We start from the raw sequence: 19,199 nt of genomic DNA on the forward strand, positions 1-19,199 counted from the left end.
GTCTGGGCTGCAAAGGAGAGCTATTTTTGTTGCAATAGTCCTGTTGTGGGATTAGCGCTTTAAAGGTTTCAGCGATGGTCACTGCTGGAGCAGAAATGGGTAAATTACAAGCAGGTACAGGAACAGGATGTGACCATCAGGTGGAGGAGGAGGCTCGCAGGACAGTGAACAACCAGCTGGCTGTGGCTGGCTAACTAAGGCCACTGAGGAGACTCAATGAGCTCGGTAAAGAACACCAAGGTCCATCAGTGATACTGCTCCAGGAAGCCATAAGGAGGAGCTGCTGACAGAATGCCTCGTGTCGGCCATCCCTGCTGAAGGGATAGAGAAGGCTGTAGGTAGAAGATGGGGCTCCAAAGAGCAGGTGGACACAGGAACTGAGATGATAGACCCAAAATTATTTAATCTGAGCATCAGCTTATAGACCAGAGAGATATAACAAAGAGATAGCAAGTAATGAGGAACCTTCTAGCAGGAATCAGATATATTCTGCAAGTATTTATTGGCACCTGTCCGGCTGGCAAGGAAAGGGGTTGTAAAACCAGAGGAATATTTATGGGGCTGACACGGGATGAACCCTCTCCTCTGGCTCAAGCTCGCTCTAGGAATACCTCCTGGACCAGCAAATGACCCGGGAACCGGAGGAATGTACCAGCCTGGGGCTGTCGAACATCCTCCAATCTCAGCCTTGCAAACTGGGTGACAAATCGTGCCTCCCTCTGGCCCCTGCCCTCTTTTCCTACCCAGGCTGTGCAGCAAGAGCACACAGACCTTCTCCTCTGACATCACCGTCCTCCCCCTCCTCGTCACACCTCGGCTGGAGGCCCACTGCACCAGACAGGCTGGCCACAGGCAGCTCTGGGGGTCCTGGCCATCCAACAGCTGCCCTCCCCTGGGGCAAGTGACTTGGCTTGGGCATGACTTCAGGCCATTTTCTGAACAAACACTCCCTCAGCACCTTGTGCCGGGTACTGGTTGCTTTAAGCACCTTATAACATTAACTCACTTCAAAGGTACACTTATCTCGATGAGGACAGAGAAAAGTACAGAATTGTGGGACCGTTATATTGTCCCCCTGAAACTACTATAACACTGTGTTAATTATACTTGAATAAAAATATACAAAAAAGAAACCCCCTCTCTGCAATAGGTCATTTTGTTATTTCCTTTTGACAAATAAAGCAACTGAAGCACAGTGAGGTTAAATAGATTGCCTAAGCTGGACGTGAGCTTCTAGAGTGGGTGCTCAGCCTCAGAGATCCTGGCAACCCCCCCCCCCCGCCACCGCCCCCCGAGGAGGCAGCACAGTCCCGCCACCAAGCCTTCCGGGGGACGGAGCAGACTCCCAGGCAGGTGTGTGCCCCTGTGGCCATCTGTTAGGTCAGCACTGTTTCTGAAATCCACGCACTCCTGCGTGAGAAGGGTCCCCCATCTTTCTCTCTGATCAGGACCAACTTTCCCTCTCGTTCTTCCTCCCTTACCTCCCCTGAAAATGAGATTTTTGTTCATGATTATTATTTGGGGTGGGGGATCCTAGGGAGCAGAAAATTGTCATAGGAACAGCAAGTGGTTCTGCCCTGTGTTTCAGGAGGGAAAAGAGGTCGGTGCTGCCTTGTCTTAGATAACGTTTTAGATCTGGTTCTCAGGGGGTGCTGACAGATGGGCCCAAGATGCTTGCTTGATGTGACACTGTTTCTTTTCTCCCTGAAAAGTATTCAGTTAAGCTCTGCTTGGAAGGGAGGATCTGTCCTTTCCCTTCCCCCCCGCCCCGGGGCCATCCACAGGACAAAATCGTCAGCAACGTGTCTTGTGGCCTGAGCTGTTTGTCCGGTATAACCCCTGCAAACTGGGGGTGAGGGTGTGGAGGTGGGGGGCGTGTGCTTCAACAGAACCAGCCACACACGCTCACACATCCTGACACCCTCATCCCCCTCCCGGCCCGCCTTGGAGACAGTGTTCTGGGGAGCAGCCATAGACACCACTTCCTTTCGTCAACCATCCACCTCAAGGGCCTGCCAGCCCATGGCCAAGTCCCACCCAGTAGAGGTGCTCCCTCCTCCTGTGGACCACCTTTAGCTATAGAAACACTGAGGAGAAACAGAAAATTTAAAACTGAATCCGTGCTTTCTTTTTAAACCCTGGGTCTGATCAAATTCCTAGGCACGGCACCCTTCTCATTGAATCTATACACAAGGAAGGCATTTGGGACATGAGATGTATTATATCCTATTTAGAGCAAACCTACAAAGGGCAGAGAAAGGGGAGGGGAGCTGATTCTTCTAAATCAGCTTGTCTGTCTCTTATTCCTACTAATTTGGGAGATTACAGGAGGCAGGGGGTCACCCACTGCTGAATTCGCGGGTCCTGGTGCCTGGTAAGCACTTGGTCAATATTCACTGAAAGACAATGGCCTGACTTTCAATATGAGTAACCAAGGGAGTCCACTAGTTTCCCAGCACAACAGCCTGATCCATTCTTTCCTTTTCCAAACTTCCTTCTCAAGAAGCAGTTCAGAACTACCTGAGCTGTGGTACCTCTCAGGCTGTGTACGTGGATTACCCCTGGGGCCCAGAAGGGACCACAAGGCAGGGACGACATCATGGCAACAAATCACCAATCCAGGGCAAGGACACACCGAGAAACAGCAGCCACCAAATTGACTCCCTAAGTAAAGATAAATTCAGAGTTGAGAGGCCAGGTCCAAGTCAAAGTCACAAACAGGAGACACAAAATAGTTCTTCCATCCCAGGGCACAGAATTCGAACGGAGATGGGGAGCCTGAGCAAAATCCAGAGGTCTGCAAGGAAAACTGAACGTGCCCCAAATTAATCTTAGTATGTCAAACACGTTCGAAACTGATCTCATCCACTCCCCTCTCGAAGCTTTGTTCTCATCCTCAGAATCCCCCATTTCTGTGGAACCTCACGCATTCAATTCCTTGCAGGAGAAGCCAGGGAACATTCCTGATTCCTCACTACGTTCCAGAGATTTTACCTGTTAAATGTTTCTGGGATCTGCCCTTCCTTCGACACCTGCTAAATGCTTCTGGGTTGCGCCCGTCCTCTGTACTTACTTCTGCGATTCATGCCCTAGTTAGAGACGATTTCTCTCCTCTGGGTTACATTACCACCTGTCCTCCGGGCCTGGCCCTCCCAACGCCTCCTTCTCTAGACAGAATGATCTTTCCAAAACACCCATCTTCCCCAGTCACTTAAATAGAACCCAATCACACAGAGAATTGGATTTAATTAGCGTGCCCTACAACGGCTCTGTGGCACTAACCTCCAGCCTCCTCTCCCATCCTCATTCTTGATGCTCCAATAATGCGATGATCCGTGGTCCCCACACCAGCTTGTCTGTTCATGCTCCCATGACTTCTCTCTTGCTGCCTCTCTGCCCAACTTCTCACCTTCTTTTAAATAGTTCTGTGGCTTCAATTTTTTTATTTACTAAATTATTAAAAGGACTGATTTTTTTTTTAAATTTTTTTTTAACGTTTATTTTTGAGACAGAGAGAGACAGGGCATGAACAGGGGAGGGGCAGAGAGAGAGGGAGACACAGAATCGGAAGCAAGCTCCAGGCTCTGAGCCATCAGCCCAGAGCCCGACGCGGGGCTTAAACTCACGGACCGCAAGATCGTGACCCGAGCTGAAGTCGGACGCCTAACCGACTGAGCCACCCAGGCGCCCCAAAAAAGGACTGATTTTTAAAAAAATCAGTCAACTGCTATTTCTGGTAAAATGTTACACTTTGTATCCCAAAAACCTGAGTGATGCAGAACAGCTAGAAACACTGAGTGAAAACTTTCTTTTTCTTTCTTTCTTCTTTTTCTTTGCCATAAGGTAAAATTATTATTTGGGAAAAATTTAGAAACATTTACACAGCAGAGCATATCTATCCTAAATGAAATCACATAAGAAAGAGATTACAAAACAAGAAACAAATGGTTGCAAAATGTCAACTCGCCTCAAGTGATCTGTGAGGTTAGGGCTGACCTCGTAAAACTTTACTGAGTTTAGCCTGGGATATTGTTTTGTTCAGGTTTTTCTGGTATGTATGTGTGTTATTTAAAAAACTCATCGAAATTTATTAAAGTAAATGCTACATTACTCTGACAGATTTCTAATGACAGCTCCTCACATATGGGAATGGTCTTTGTTGTTTTAAGTCTCCACACAGTCATATCAAACTTCAGTGGTGGTTTGAGCCACAGTGGATCTTTTTTTCCCAAACAAAATATCACACTTACACCATCTGATTCTGTAGAGTCCAATGAGGTGGAAACACTACGTTCCTAAGACTCCCATCAGTATTCTCATAAATGTATTATGAGTGTATTCTATATTCTAAAACACTATCTCAGGAACTAAAATGCTGTCAAACTTCAATAAGAACAAATGTAGTATCAGTTAAATAACAGCAGTGAGACTAAAAGGAGGCTAAGTCAAAATCGCTTATAGAGAGAAAAAGCAGGAAAATGTTCTGCTGACTCCAACCTGTGTGTGAGCCTGGACCGTGTGTCCTCCCAGCTTATGTCCTCCTGAGGACCAGGTGATGCAGGGGCGCCCTGCCCGTGTCGGCCTGTGTCCGGGGCTGCTCGTTCAACAGTACAGGAAAATGGGCCACTCGAAAGAAGCTGGCATATTGTGCAGGGGAGGTCCAGTGAGATGGGTCGACAGGAAACGGCCAGCCGTGTACTTGATCCCAGCCGCCACACAGGTGACCCCACTCTAATCAGCAGCCCCACCGAGACAGCTTGTAGACAAGGGGCTTCCCTGGACCAGTGAAGTGACCTGTTGTCTCAGAAACGTTCATGAGACTGAGGTGGTTATATCTTGGCCCGTCTGTTTCACTTGCAAACTTTCATGGTGACCTTCCTGTTAGCACTCATATCTTTCCAACCGAAATGTTGTTTTCTGGGCCCTGCTCACAGCCAGGAACCTGTTCTAACCAATCCCCCGCCCCCGCAACCGAGGATGGCTCAGCTTGGCTCAGGGCCTGCAACCTAGGACCTTTCCTTCTGCAAGTTAAGCTCCTCTTTTCTGACTGGGCTTACAGTGAGAATTGGGCAACATCTTCTAGGTTACACAGTTGAGTCTGTTCAGTGACCCTGACTGCAGAGGGCTCTCCAAACTTTTCCAAACCCTGAAGACCTACCTAAACTAACTTGTGAGAACACAGTCACTCATGAGAGAAAAGTGCTTTCTCTTTCAGAACGAGTGTTAGCATCAAGGATTCACTTTCTGAGGGCAAGTTTGTGCTTTGACTCTTGGCTACAGACTCAGCCAAAGAATAAAGAGAAATATAAAACTGTTTCAGCATTGGAAGCTCCATCAGCTTTCCAGTTGGGCTGAAGTCAGTGGTTAAATGAGTCTCCTGGAGAAAACTTATCTCAGCAGAGGTAGAAATGGGTTTCTTTTCTTAAGTTGGCCATGAGCCTTCAGTGCACTGCTTTTCGAGGCCTATTCTACACTGTGGGCAGCTGGCTTGGGGTCTGGGATCTTGGGGTTCTGGGAGAGATGTAGGTTTGGAAACTGCTTCCTTGTCACCTCTTCCCTCTACCATATTGTGGAAACATGAGCTCCAAAGTTGAGATCAATGGCAAGAACCCTCCGTACAAGCCGGCAGCTGCTTGGCCCCCTCACAGTGCCACAGGGAGTGCAGATTTGGCAGAAGCTCCCCAGCCCATTGATCTCAGAATCCAAGGGGGCCATTTATGACTTGTCGGGCTGTGTTCTTTCTCCTTCCCTCGGATCTTCAGGCATTTAAAATCCTCGTGAGGCAAATAAAGGGGTATGTGATCGAAACCACCTTTGTGAAAAGCTAATGGGTGCTGTAGGGCCTCTTTCTACCCCAGAGCTCCCAACCACCTTCCTGTCACCCGCCACCCCCCTCTGTTCCTTCAGTGAGCATTTATGGGGAGCATATTAGGTACAAGGTGCAATGGTAGGTTCCGTGGGAGACACCTCTCTCTCTAGGCCTTCCTGTTCTCCACAGAATCTTCTTTACCACTAATTTCCCCCTCTTTGGTTAATCTGAAAGCTTCTGCTGAGAGTCGTGCTTTTACACAAAGCCCGAGCGCCCCTGGAGGGTGGCAGAACTCTGTGAAATGTTCCAAGCTGTGCTCAGTAGAAACATTCCATTCAATCTCTCAGTCTTTATCACAAGAACATTACAAGCTGTTCCCATCAAGTGCAGTCCAGCCAGAGTGAATGGAAGCAGCAGTGTGGGGCTTATCAGACACCCCCTGCCTATTGCCTCCATTTGGACTTAGACCTTGAGGGGGTGAACAATGCCACTCTGTCCCCACAGTGGTCTTGGCCATGGGAGCATAGGAGCGGTGCTTCTGTGTTCCTACAAGGTAAAATCTGCCTCAGCGTCGTGTTCATCCATTTGCTTCAGGGAGGACAACGGTTTTATCAAGAGCTACAGAAGGCAAAAATGTGAGAACAAGTGTTCTGTAAGTTATTTGGATTAAATCTCGTAATGGTATCTCTGACTACGTCATTTAGATGACTGTGGCCTCCGTTTCTCATTTAAGCAAAGCCAGAAGTATGACAATACCTGACTTCAAGATATACCACAAGGGCACCTGGGTGGCTCAGTCGGTTAAGTGTCCGACTTCGACTCGGGTCATAATCTTGCTGCTTGTGAGTTCAAGCCCCGCACTGGGCTCTGTGCTGACAGCTCAGAGCCTGGAACCTGCTTCAGATTCTGTGTCCCCCTCTATATCTGCTCCTCCTCCGCTCACGCACTGTGTCTCTCTCTCAAAAATAAATGAACATTAAAATTAATATATAGATATAGATATAGATATAGATATAGATATAGATATAGATAGATAGACATACCACAAAGCTGGGGCACCTGGGCGGCTCAGTCAGTTAAGCATCCAACTTTGGTTCAGGTCATGATCTCACGGTTTGTGAGTTCAAGCCCCTCATTGGGCTCCACACTGTCAGTGTGGAACCTGCTTGGGATTCTCTCTCTCTCCCTCTCTCTCTCTGCCCCTCCCCCACTTGCTTGCTTGCGTGCGCTCTCTCTCTCTCTCTCACTCTCTGAAAATAAACTTAAAAGATATACTACAAGCTGTAGTAATCAAAACTATGGTACTGGCACCAAAATGGACATAGCTTAACAGAACAGAACAGAATAGAGGATCCAGAAATAAATCCATGATTGTATGGTCAATTAATCTACACCAAAGCAGGCAAGAAAATCTCTTCAATAAATGGTGCTGGGAAAACTGGACAGCTCCATGCCAAAGAATGAGACTGGACCACTTTCTAATACCATACACAAAATAAACTCAAAATGGATTAAAGACTTAAGTATGAGACTTGAAACCATAAAACTCCTAGAAGTAATTGACATCAGACATAGAAACATAATATCTGACATCTGAAACATTTTTCTAGATATGTCTCCTCAAGCAGGGAAACAAAAGCAAAATTAAACTATTAGCACTACATCAAAATAAAAAGCACTTTTTGTTTTAATGTTTTTATTTATTTTTGAGACAGAGAGAGACAGAGCATGAGTGGGGAAGGGGCAGAGAGAGAGGGAGACACAGAATCTGAAGCAGGCTCCAGGCTCTGAGCTGTCAGCACGGAGCCCGACACGGGGCTCAAATTCATGGACTGTGAGATCATGACCTGAACTGAAGTTGGATGCTTAACCAACTGAGCCACCCAGGCGCCCCAAAATAAAAAGCTTTTGCACACCAAAGTGAAAACATTAGATGTTTTAGGAATTCTCTAAGCTTGATGCCTGATACAATATCTGGCACTTTATGCATACTCAAAGAATATGTTTCTTGAATAAATATGTTGATTACGACATGAAACATGATATATAAGGAGCATAATGCACTTTGGAGGTCACAGCATGAGTTCAAATGTTAGAAATGCCTGAGGGACAACCAGCATAGGTGACCAGCTGACAGCTGGAAATGTGAGTCTACAGGTCAAGAGAAAGACTGGGGTGGGCTCCCTTCTTCCATGAAGGCCATCTATGGTCCAGCCTTCCCAAGCACAGTGTGATATGCTTGTGCATACATCTTGCAGTTGCTATCTGTGATGATTCTCATTTATCTCCATCTTGAGAGTGTGAGCTCCTTGAGACCAGGGGCTATACTGTGGATCAATTTTATCCCCAGGACTAGGATGGTCCATGGTACAAGGCAGATACTCAAGAATGTTTGTTGACTGAATTATCAAATGAATCCTGAGCATGGTTCTTGGCCCACCCTCTTTCCCTACATCCAAATTTTGAGAAGATCTGTCTATTCTGCTCCTCTCTCTTGGGCCTCATGAAGCTTACTTGAGCTTTGACAATAGCCTCTGATGAGTCCATTTGCTTCCAGTCTTGTCCCTGCTCCCAAATTCATCTTTGACTCCCCCCTCCACATACCCCCCCCCCAACCCCACCCCCCCACACACACTAAAATGGCCATGCTAAATCAAGATCTGCTTCAGGTAGCTTTGCAGATTAGAAGCCTGGAACAGTTCCTCATTTCTTCTGAGATAAAACCCAACCCCCTCCCTGAGGCATGCAAAGCCCTTTAGAATCTTGCTTCTGCTTATACCCCCTTCACCCCATTTGCCAGGCTCTTGATTTCAGGGAAGCTTAGGTTTCTGGCTCAACCACTTATTCACAGAAGTTCAAGGGCAACTTTTTTCATCTGGACAGCAATTCATCAACTACAAAGCGGGTAAGCTACCACTTCCTATTTCTGAGATTATCATGAGGATCAAATTATTAAAAAAAACAAAACGAAACATGTAAGGTGCTTAGCAGAGTAACTAGTACATAGTGCAGGTTAAATCAATGTTTGCTATTACTTTTATTATTATGGACACCTTTTTTTTTTTAATTTTTTTTTTCAACGTTTATTTATTTTTGGGACAGAAAGAGACAGAGCATGAACGGGGGAGGGGCAGAGAGAGGGGAACAGAGGATCCGAAGCAGGCTCTGCACTGTCAGCACAGAGCCCTATGTGGGGCTTGAACTCAACGAACCATGAGATCATGCCCTGAGCTGAAGTTGGACGCTTAACCGACTGAGCCATCCAGGCGCCCCTATAAGTAGTTTTCTTTATCAACAGTTATTAAATGAATGAAAATTAGTTACTGGTCTCATCTACCTGTTCCACTATACCATGAGACCCTCAAAAGCAAGAGGACATTTCATATAGTGTCTAGCATAAGTATTCAATTAATGCTTTATGTAGGGAAGAAGGAAGGAAGGGAGAGAGGAGCCTTTAAGAGAGGTGGGGAATGTGGGGGGATAGGAGTTCTTTTAACAAATTAATGTTCAATTCTAGAGATGCTGAGATGACTAGCAAACAGATAGGTTTAGGGTCTGGAGCTCAAGAGAAAGACCAGGAGCAGGTACAGACTTGGGAGATGCAGTATAAGGGTGGTTCAAGGCCCAGGAGTAAACACAATAGCCTCGGGAAGATGTTCAGAAGCAGGGGAAGACAAGGAAGGACTGACTCCTGGGAGGCACCGTATTTCAAGGGCAGGCAAAAGAACGCCCAGCAAAGGAGAATGTGCTTCCCCCCCTTGAACCTAGGTATGGTTTCAAGATCCCTCACTTGTGACCTGAATAACTAAGATTTCAAGATGCAGAACATTCCATCTCTCCTTCAAGGGGCGACAAACTAGGTTAAGTAAATGTTATTGAGTCATATGCCAAACAGCTGTGTCCTTCTCTAGTCCAATTTCTCACCACTGTTCCATAGGAGACTTGGCCAGGTCTCCCCTCTCTCCCCACTTACATGCTCTGTTTCCTTCCTCCTCCTCCACCCCCACTATTCAATCATGGAGTCTTTGCTTATGCCAATCTTCTCATCTAAATTCTCCTCATTCTTCTCTATTTATCCAAAATCCTTAGCCTCCAATGTTTCTCCAAAGATCCGCTCCCTCCATGGAGCCTTCCTTGGTCATTCCAGTTCACAGTGACATCCCTGTCCTCTCATGTCTGGATTTGTGGTACCCACACTTACACTGTCTTGTTTGTTGGCTTGGTTGTTCTTTTTTTTTTTTTTTTTTTTTTTAAATTTTTTTTTTTCAACGTTTATTTTTGAGACAGAGAGAGGCAGAGCATGAACGGGGGAGGGGCAGAGAGAGAGGGAGACACAGAATCGGAAACCGGCTCCAGGCTCCGAGCCATCAGCCCAGAGCCTGACGCGGGGCTCGAACTTACGGACCGCGAGATCGTGACCTGGCTGAAGTCGGACGCTTAACCGACTGCGCCACCCAGGCGCCCCGGCTTGGTTGTTCTTAAACTGACCCACCTCCAGAAAAGAAGCTATGTCCTAAGACATAGTCTTAGGTCATAACTCAGAATTCATAACCAGATAGTGTATGCACATTCTTGTCTCCCTTACTCTGGGAACTTTTTACCCACTGCTTTTCTAGAGACTTCTGGGCTGGCCTGAGAGTAGAGTTCTGACTTTGGCCTGGGTGGTCTGGCATCATCTGGATGAGCAGGATAGCTACTGTGGCCTCGAAAGCTGTCCTGTGGCCTCAAAGAGTTAAAACACCTCTTGCAGGGTTCAATTTCCAGAGAGGCAGCTCTTTCAAGGTCAAAGTTAGCAGAGATGATTCATTCCTAAATCAGACAATTCAGTTAAATGCAGGGCAAAGAAGGAATGTTGGCAAATAGAATGTTTTCTCTTTTAAATGGGTTAAGTTGGTGACTTAGGGACACAAACAGGACTCTTCATTCTGGTAACCCTGGAGTCTGACATACAGAGTCTGGCTATTGGGGACAAATGTACCCATGGGCTGGGGAAGAGAGGGCTGGGCAAATTCCAGGTAGGACCAGTCCATCTGGTCATGGACGAGACAGGTGGCTGGTAGATGTAGCCCCTTAGCTATAACTATCCCCGGGGCCCCATTTACACACTCAAACTGTGTGCCAAACCAAGAACAGGCAAGTCCCGGACACTAAGACCAAGGCCCAGGCCTCCCACTTGGCCTGAACTCTAATAAGTTCATAGAATGCTGGGTGTTCCCAGAGCTAGATTTCCATTTCATTTCATTTCTTATGAAAATCCCTTTCGGAATGACCTATTTAAGACAGCCTCAGTCAGGGCCAGTCCTGCTTTCCAGAGAGCCTGCATTGCCAAATGGAGCACGTGTCCAAGGAAGAGGGGACAAAAACGTTAGCTGCTACTGAGTGGGTGATGTCAGGGTGCCAGACAAGGCAGTAGGGCACTTATGAACACCATCAGTGATAGGAAAAGTGGGCGTCGTTACGTCCATGTTGCGGAAAAGCAAACTGGTTCAGGTAAGCCAGACGTGTTTTCAAAGCCCAACCCCACTATTTTCATTTGAATCTTTCCTGAGGGCCTACAGTGTGCCGAGCATTGATCTGGGGATGCTACATCAGTGAATAACACAGAGAAGACCCCTGCCATCACTGAGTTTACATTTTGTAGAGCAGTAGGAAGGGAAGGGAGGGAGGCACCAATCAAGCAAGTGATAAGGTAATTTTAAATGGGGCAATTACGGGGGCGCCTGGGTGGCGCAGTCGGTTGAGCGTCCGACTTCAGCCAGGTCACCATCTCGCGGTCCGGGAGTTCGAGCCCCGCGTCAGGCTCTGGGCTGATGGCTCAGAGCCTGGAGCCTGTTTCTGATTCTGTGTCTCCCTCTCTCTCTTCCCCTCCCCCGTTCATGCTCTGTCTCTCTCTGTCACAAAAATAAATAAACGTTGAAAAAAAAAATTTTAAATGGGGCAATTACGAATAAAAAAAAAGAGATGATTAGGAGAGGGGCTGGTAGCTTTAGATACTAATGTGTCCTGGGTCACAAACAACTTATTTGCTGGAAAAAGCTACTTAACTTCTCTGGGTCTCAGCGTTCTCATCCAGGCAGTGGGTATACTAATTGTGCCTGCCTCATGGTCACTGTGAAGATGAGTGAGCTGTGAAGTTCCAGGCACACAGCAGGCACTTGGTAAGAGCTGGCTCATTATTATTATTAGATTCAGTGACTTATCCCAAATCATTCCAGGTCGCCTCCTGCCTCCAAGGACCAGTGCACGCTCCGGGGCTGGCATCAAGGGCTGCTTCTTTTTCTTCAGTCTTGGAGGGAGCACACAGGCTTCAAGGCCAGAAAGATCTGAGTTCAGATCCACCTCCATCCCTTCATACCATTTTGACCACAGGAGGTTACTAAACTTTCCTGAACCTCTGCCATCTGTAAAATCCCATTACTACGAGGCATCTCTCCAAAGTGGTGCCAAGATTATTCCCGCAAGAGATGAACGTGTGCTGAGTTCTTACCAGGTACTGTGCACATTTAGTGCTCGCGACAGAAGTTCCCTCCTTCCTTTCACTATGAAGGCCATACCACTAGCACAGCCCAGGATTAAATGATCTGGTCTCCCATGAGTTCAGAATATGGTTATTGTACCTGTTGCCCATGAGGGATTGGAAGAGAATGATGGCAAGTCTGGATAATGCCGGTGGGCACGATATTCATTCATTTGACACACATTCTTCAAGTGTCCTTTGTGTGCTATGTCTGGGATTATCTAGATGACCAGAGCTCCATCCCTGCCCTCCAAGACTCATGGTCTATGATAACAACAACTTAGGTCTATGATAACAACAACTTAGTTAGAGGGGTGTAAGTAAGATACTTTGGACGCACAGAGGAAAAACATGCTTAATTCCATCTAGAGAGGGCAGGAAAGGTTTTATGGAGGAAGTAACATTTGAGCAAAGGATGAATAGTTAAATTTTTTTTAATGTTTATTTATTTTTGAGAGAGAGAGAGAGGCCGAGCATGAGTGGGGGAGGGGCAGAGAGAGAGAGAGAGAGAGGGAGACACAGAATGTGAAGCAGGCTCCAGGATCTGAGCTGTCAGCACAGAGCCTGACGCGGGGCTTGAACTCATGAACTGTGAGATCATGACCTGAGACAAAATCAGATATTTAACCGACTGAGCCAGCCAGGCGCCCAGGATGAGTAGTTTTCTATGCTAAGTGGAACACTGTAGAAAGAAGATGCTCTGGGCAGAAGTAACAGACTACACCAAGGCCAGGAAGGGAGACAGACAGCACTGGAGTTCAGCATGGCTGGATCCCACAGCAAGGTGGAGAAGTGATAATGAAGGGAGACAGGGCTAAAAATGTGGGTGTCATCCAAGGAACAAGGGCCTTAGACAAGCCATGATGAAGCTGAAGAGTGGCCTGAAGGGCTCCCTACACTGTCAGGAGAACCAAGGAACTGTGAAGGACAAATGAATGAATGAATGAATGGATGATCCCTATGACACCTGACATTCCAGAAAGTGCTCTTGTGCATAGATTGTTTCACTTAAAAAATAAGGGAAATTCTTGTGCTCCATCGAAGAGTTTTAAAAAAACCTTACACCTGGCATCATCCGTGAAACCCAACATCATTCAGCCGAAATCACTTCATAAGTAGGGGTACGGGAGGGAGAATGTGGAGGGGCATCTGCGTGAGCCAGGGAGCTGCCCTCACTTCAGCACCCTCCTGAACCAGCTGACAATCTCAGGGCACACAGTGGGGTTGGTGCTGACATACTTCATGGGCCCCAACTGACTTTCTGTGACATGCTGCCTCTTCCCATGGAGGGGGCTGTGTCCCTACTGGTAGCCAGGGGCTCACAGGTTGGAGGTCTCCAAACCTCCAGTGCAACAGAGAGGCCACTGGACCCAGCGGAGCAGCTCCAAGTTCATGGCCTGGGACTGGTGTCAGCCTAAATCCACACGTCACCACTTAGCCGTTGTGTGACTGGAGGAGTACCTGAAGTCTGAACTTCCTCTTCCCGGTGTACAGAGTGTTCAAGTGTCCCAGCGTGCCCGGGGACAGCCCAGAATTCTGCCTGCTGCTCTGCTGTAATGGGTGACAGGGCCTCCTTTTGCTCTCAAAATGATCAACTCATGATACGACCCCCTCACTCATCTTCCCCATCTCTCTTCTACGGTTGCTAAGTAGGTGAAACGCATCAACACTGTTTTGGTCGGGACCGTTTGTGGGGCAAGTATCAGAAAATGAAAATCACTAATGTAAACGGTGGAGGGAGTTTTGGCTCACCTCACTAAAAATATGGATTTTCAAGTTCGAGGCTGTGGGATGTGTACTTTGTAGCTTGGCACAACTTTCTCAGTATTCTTACTTTTCCTCCTCAGCCTCTTTAAACCTTGTCTGGAAATTTGGTTACTTGTACGCATGGTGGGGTGAACAGAACATGAGGTTTGGAGCCGGAAGACATCCTAGTGGACTCTGAACTTCCCTGGGTATAGATTTCCTTGTCACGCATACATCACTGGGCGTCCGTAAGGGTCCAGGGAGACCCTCCGTGTGGAAATGCTCTGTAAACACAAAGCAGGTGAGTGGGTGTAAAAGGACAGCACAGCAGTTCGTAACAAAAGCTACCTTGCTTCCAAACGTGCGCAAGACTGACCTCTGATCCTAATCTTCTATAGAGACCAAAAGAATAAACATTGTTGGGATTCAGAAATGGTAACAGTTGAGAAGCACGACAGGACGTGCCCGGAAGGTGGACATGAACGGGGAAGAGAGAAGATCAGGGCATGCTTTGGGATTTCTTCCACAACGATGGAGTGACAACAAAGTGTTCCCAACTGTTGGGTGACTGGAGTGACAGCAGAGAAGGGCGGTTGAGGAACACGGACCTTGGACCGAGACAGCCTGGGTTTGAGGATTAAATGGGATCATGGAATAAGATGCATAGTACAGTACCCGACACACAGAGAGTGATCAACGAGCAGGTGTTCACTGTGATCAGCGTGTGATTCACCCAGGCTGGGTGGCGCCTCCTGCAAAGGGCTTAATGCCTGGGCGCTGACTCCACATCGTCACCCTCCTCCTGTTGTTGATATGAACAAGTGGGGATGGCAACCATCGAGCAACATTTGGTGGCAAAGGGTGATTCAGTAGGACCCAGGGTTGGATTATTTCCTGTGCGCGGTGGATTTCGCTCACAAACTGCTCACAGAGGAAAACTTCTCACCAAGATGGGACATCTTCCTTCGGGGTCCCCGGGGTGTGAGAGGCATGAGGGGTCCCTAAGTGAAAGGGTCGGAGGGAGGAAGTCTGGCTACTCCCTGAACTGCCAGAAGCGCTCCCCTGGGTTTCTGACATTTGTTGTGTTTGTTCACTCTGTAATGTCGGGGAAGGTCTGGGCGTGTTCAGTAGACATGCTTTGGGAGGCCGTGCTAACTCTTGGAGCCACGTCCTGGAGCCCCACGGATGGCTGCACCATCCCACAATCCCACAGGTTATGTCCAGATGATGCGATGGGCATCACCTGAGCATTTGCTGCAGTGGACAAATGCTCTTCCAAAAACGGGTCAATCTCATAAAGGCATAGCGTTAGGGGGTTCCTAGGTGGTGATGAACACTTCTGAATGTGCGTGATAGTGCAGACACCGATCTCTGCGTGTGAAGAACTTATACAGAGCTAGCACACGCACATGGGTACATGTAAAACTGGTGAAATCTGAATGAGGTCTGTACATTGTACCAATGTCAGCCTCCTGGTTTTGATATTGTACGAAAGTTATGGGAAAACACTACCTTTGGGGGAAGCTGGGTGCAGGGTACATGGGAACTCTCTGTACTGTTTTTGCAATTTTCTCTGAGCCTGTAAGTATTTCAAAATTAAAAATATTTTTTTTAATGGATCAGGCTCAAAATGGAGTAATTACTCTATGTTTCCCACTGTTTATGTTTGAGTAGGAAATAGGAAAATTAAATTAGTTAATACATGCAAGAGAACCTAGAAGAATGCCTGTTTATTTTTACTACCTTCAAATTCACTTAGTCTACTTTCTTAGATGTTTATTTTTTACAACCTCCAGGACCTTTCTGTTAAAGTCTTTGGAGATCAGCCCTGACTCATCATCCAGCCCCGCTGTGCCTAAGAGCAGTACTTGTCAGTCTCTAATTACAGGCAAATCACCTCAAAATCTTTTCTTAAAATATAGGTTTGGGGGCGCCTGGGTGGCGCAGTCGGTTAAGCGTCCGACTTCAGCCAGGTCACGATCTCACGGTCCGTGAGTTCGAGCCCCGCGTCAGGCTCTGGGCTGATGGCTCGGAGCCTGGAGCCTGTTTCCGATTCTGTGTCTCCCTCTCTCTCTCTGCCCCTCCCCCGTTCATGCTCTGTCTCTCTCTGTCCCAAAAATAAATAAAAAACGTTGAAAAAAATATTAAAAAAAAATATATAGGTTTGGATGTGGTTGGTCAGGGTGTCCATAGATAAAGTTCCTGACGCTGGGAGCTTTCACTGACAAGAAAGGACATGAGCCTTCTCACACAAGGTTCTGCCATAAATGTTTCTACAGCCCAGATAGAGGGGATATATTTGGGGACCCCCATGAAAGATGGTGAATCCCTAGATGACTGATACAGCTCCTGCCCTTCTAAGCCAGAAAAGACCCTGGGAAGGTGGGCCCTGTTGTTTCACACATGCTGTCTCACTGATTCTCATTATGCATTCCATTACTGGGACTTCAACCCCAATGCTATGCTAGACTCTGAGAAAATAAGGAGTAACATATACCCCCTGCCCTCAAGAAGCTTCTGGTGGAGGGTACACAGTTAAAACAGAGTGTCCTGGGTTTCAAGGGAGGAATGCAAATGTGCTCTGAGAGCCTGGAAAAGAGGCTTTCAATCAGATCAGGGATCAGGGAGGACTTCCCAGAGAGGGCGACCCTCACACCGAAGCTGAAAGCAATCCTAAGAATTAGCAAGGCAGGTGAGAGGAGAGGAAAGGGAGGGCAGCATCCTGCCAGGCAGGGGAGACAGTGTGAGCAAGGGCACAGGAGGCTGAGAGACGGGAGTTTCTTCGTAGAACCAGCCAGAGTTAGGTGGGACTGGGATAGGCCTGCTCATCGCAAAGCGGCAGGAGATGGTGGATAAGCATGGCCAAATTGCTTTGGGAAACTGTGGGTGAAATAAAGCCTGACCACCTTTATTGTGCAGGACATCTCAGAACCTTTGGTACGTTCTTCACATCACACGTGTCCTAGAGGGATGATCATATACAGCATTTCCCCCCTCTTGTGGAACAGAAACGCTTCACATCAAGACATCCGGCAGGGCATAGCTTCTCTTATGCATCCATGAGAAACACTGGGCTACTCAGACAGGTTCAGACCAAGACAACATGAAGATATTTTTCAGGGGATCCAGAGTGCTAAGTAACCTTACTTTTTTGGCCAGAGTTTCATGGCCAGCTACTGAGTCATGCTGTGCTGGGCTAAGCTAGTCTCCCCCAGTCAGTCTCTGTAGCAGGACTACAGGGGTTCAACAGTCTCCCATTCTGTTAGCATGAGGGCATCTGCCCAAGCCATGGGGCCGGCTAAGGGTCCCATCTCTTCTTGGTCAACTAACTCATCTTCCCAGGTGTCTGCAAAAAATTAGAGACAGACAAGGCATCTTGCCCCGTGAAAAGAAATGCTGAAATGGATCCTCTTGGCAGTGATTACTCAAAAGGAGAACAATGAAAAATCAAAAATTAATCAAACCTTGAAATATAACCAGGGCTGGGGAATTGGTGAAATTGTATTTTGTTTTCATAATAAGAGCAGGACTGATGATTTTATTATATATATACATATATATGTGTATATATATATATATATATATATATATATATATATATATACATATATATATAATTTTACATATTTTAGAATGCTGGAGTGGGTAGAAAACACTCTGGAGTCAATTTGAGCCCCGAAAATAAGATCATAACAAATCACGAGCTCAAGCCCCCACCCCTCACCTCCTCTACTCCTGCATGCCCCACCCCCACAGTAGTCATAAATACTTCCAACCAAGAAAAATATTTCTCATACGCCTTAGAGTAGGATTTACTGCCTCGGTTCTCCACCAGCAATTCCTCGATTATCGGCTCACTAAATATTTATGAGGGCTTTTCCAAGGTACAAATGCTCTGAATTCAGTCCCCATGGCCATTGCACCAATGAAATGTGTGACATTCAAGCTCACTCTTGCTTCACTAGTCCTGTCTGTAAGCCATCCTTGCCTATATGGACTTCAGGTGTTATACTTTAGGGTTTTTACTCTTTGAAACAAATAGTAAATACTGGTGGACCCTAGCTAAAGAGCAGATAGTACCTATCTGGAACACTGAAAAAGACAGGAGATTCATCAAAGAATACAGAGCACTGCTCACATTTTGAGGTGTAATCTCAGGCGGGAGCTTTAATGGATTCTTAGGTCAGACTTACAGAAGCACGGGTGCCCACAAGACGGGTCAAGTATGGGAGAGCCACCTCTGTAACTGACCTGGCTGACAGTAGATTGTACCTCACATGTCCTTAGCTCAACAATGAAAATAATTTCTTCCCTCTGCTCTCTCATAAATCCAGCCCTCAGCTGAAAGGTTGTGTACCTGACCTCACCTTTGAGGAAAATGGGGTGTGGGAAGTAATGGGACACTGGAATGTGAGCCTAGAGTTCAGATCTGAAAAGCTTTCCCGTGGTGGGGGCGGAGAATGGATGCGGAGCCCTAACACCAAGCATCTTCTCTTTGTCTCCACCACTTAGTCCCCTGGCCTTCATCCTCTTCAACTGGTACCACCAAATACACATGATCTGAATGATCTTCAGGGTCACTAGACAGAACCAGCAAGGTCGTCTTTCTGTACTTTGAAAGCCCAACCTTTCCTTTCATAATTTCAGGAAAAGTTTTATGGCCGCAGCAAGAGAATAACCACGCACACACACACACACACACACATGCACACACACACACACACACACACACACACACACACACACACACACCCTGCCTCTATGCCTGTTCTTTTTATAGGCTGTAGCACATCTGTTCATTGTAAGGCTGCAGAAACCTAAAACCTGAAATGTTGATAGAAACAGATATGTTTTATTCCATGTGCTAAAAGAAACATTAATGAGGCAAATATTGTTCCTATGGCCAACGTGGGATGGAAAAAAGTGACAACCTCCATCTATATCACTGCAATCATGAGGCAAGAGATGAGACTAGCGAACAAAGTCGTCTAATTTTATTCCCTCCGGGAGGAAAACTGCACTTCTGTTAAGGAGGCGGCTCTTCTGAGGGCCGCGGGAAAGGGTGCCAGAGATGCATGCGATGGCTCCACACGTGAGTGAGCGTTTGTGCTTACCCAAGTCCCGGCC

At 47.0% G+C, this 19,199-nt stretch overlaps 1 protein-coding gene across 4 annotated transcripts in view; it reads right to left on the reverse strand.

The window, feature by feature from the left end:
• Positions 1 to 19,199, reverse strand: part of POU2AF2 (POU class 2 homeobox associating factor 2) — a 494,391-nt gene that overhangs the window by 255,871 nt on the left and 219,321 nt on the right. The gene's annotated exons all lie outside the window — the stretch shown is intronic.

Source organism: Puma concolor, chromosome D1, assembly GCF_028749965.1.
Source record: "Puma concolor isolate L17-30 chromosome D1, mPumCon1.1.hap2, whole genome shotgun sequence".
Classification (NCBI taxonomy): Eukaryota; Metazoa; Chordata; class Mammalia; order Carnivora; family Felidae; genus Puma; species Puma concolor.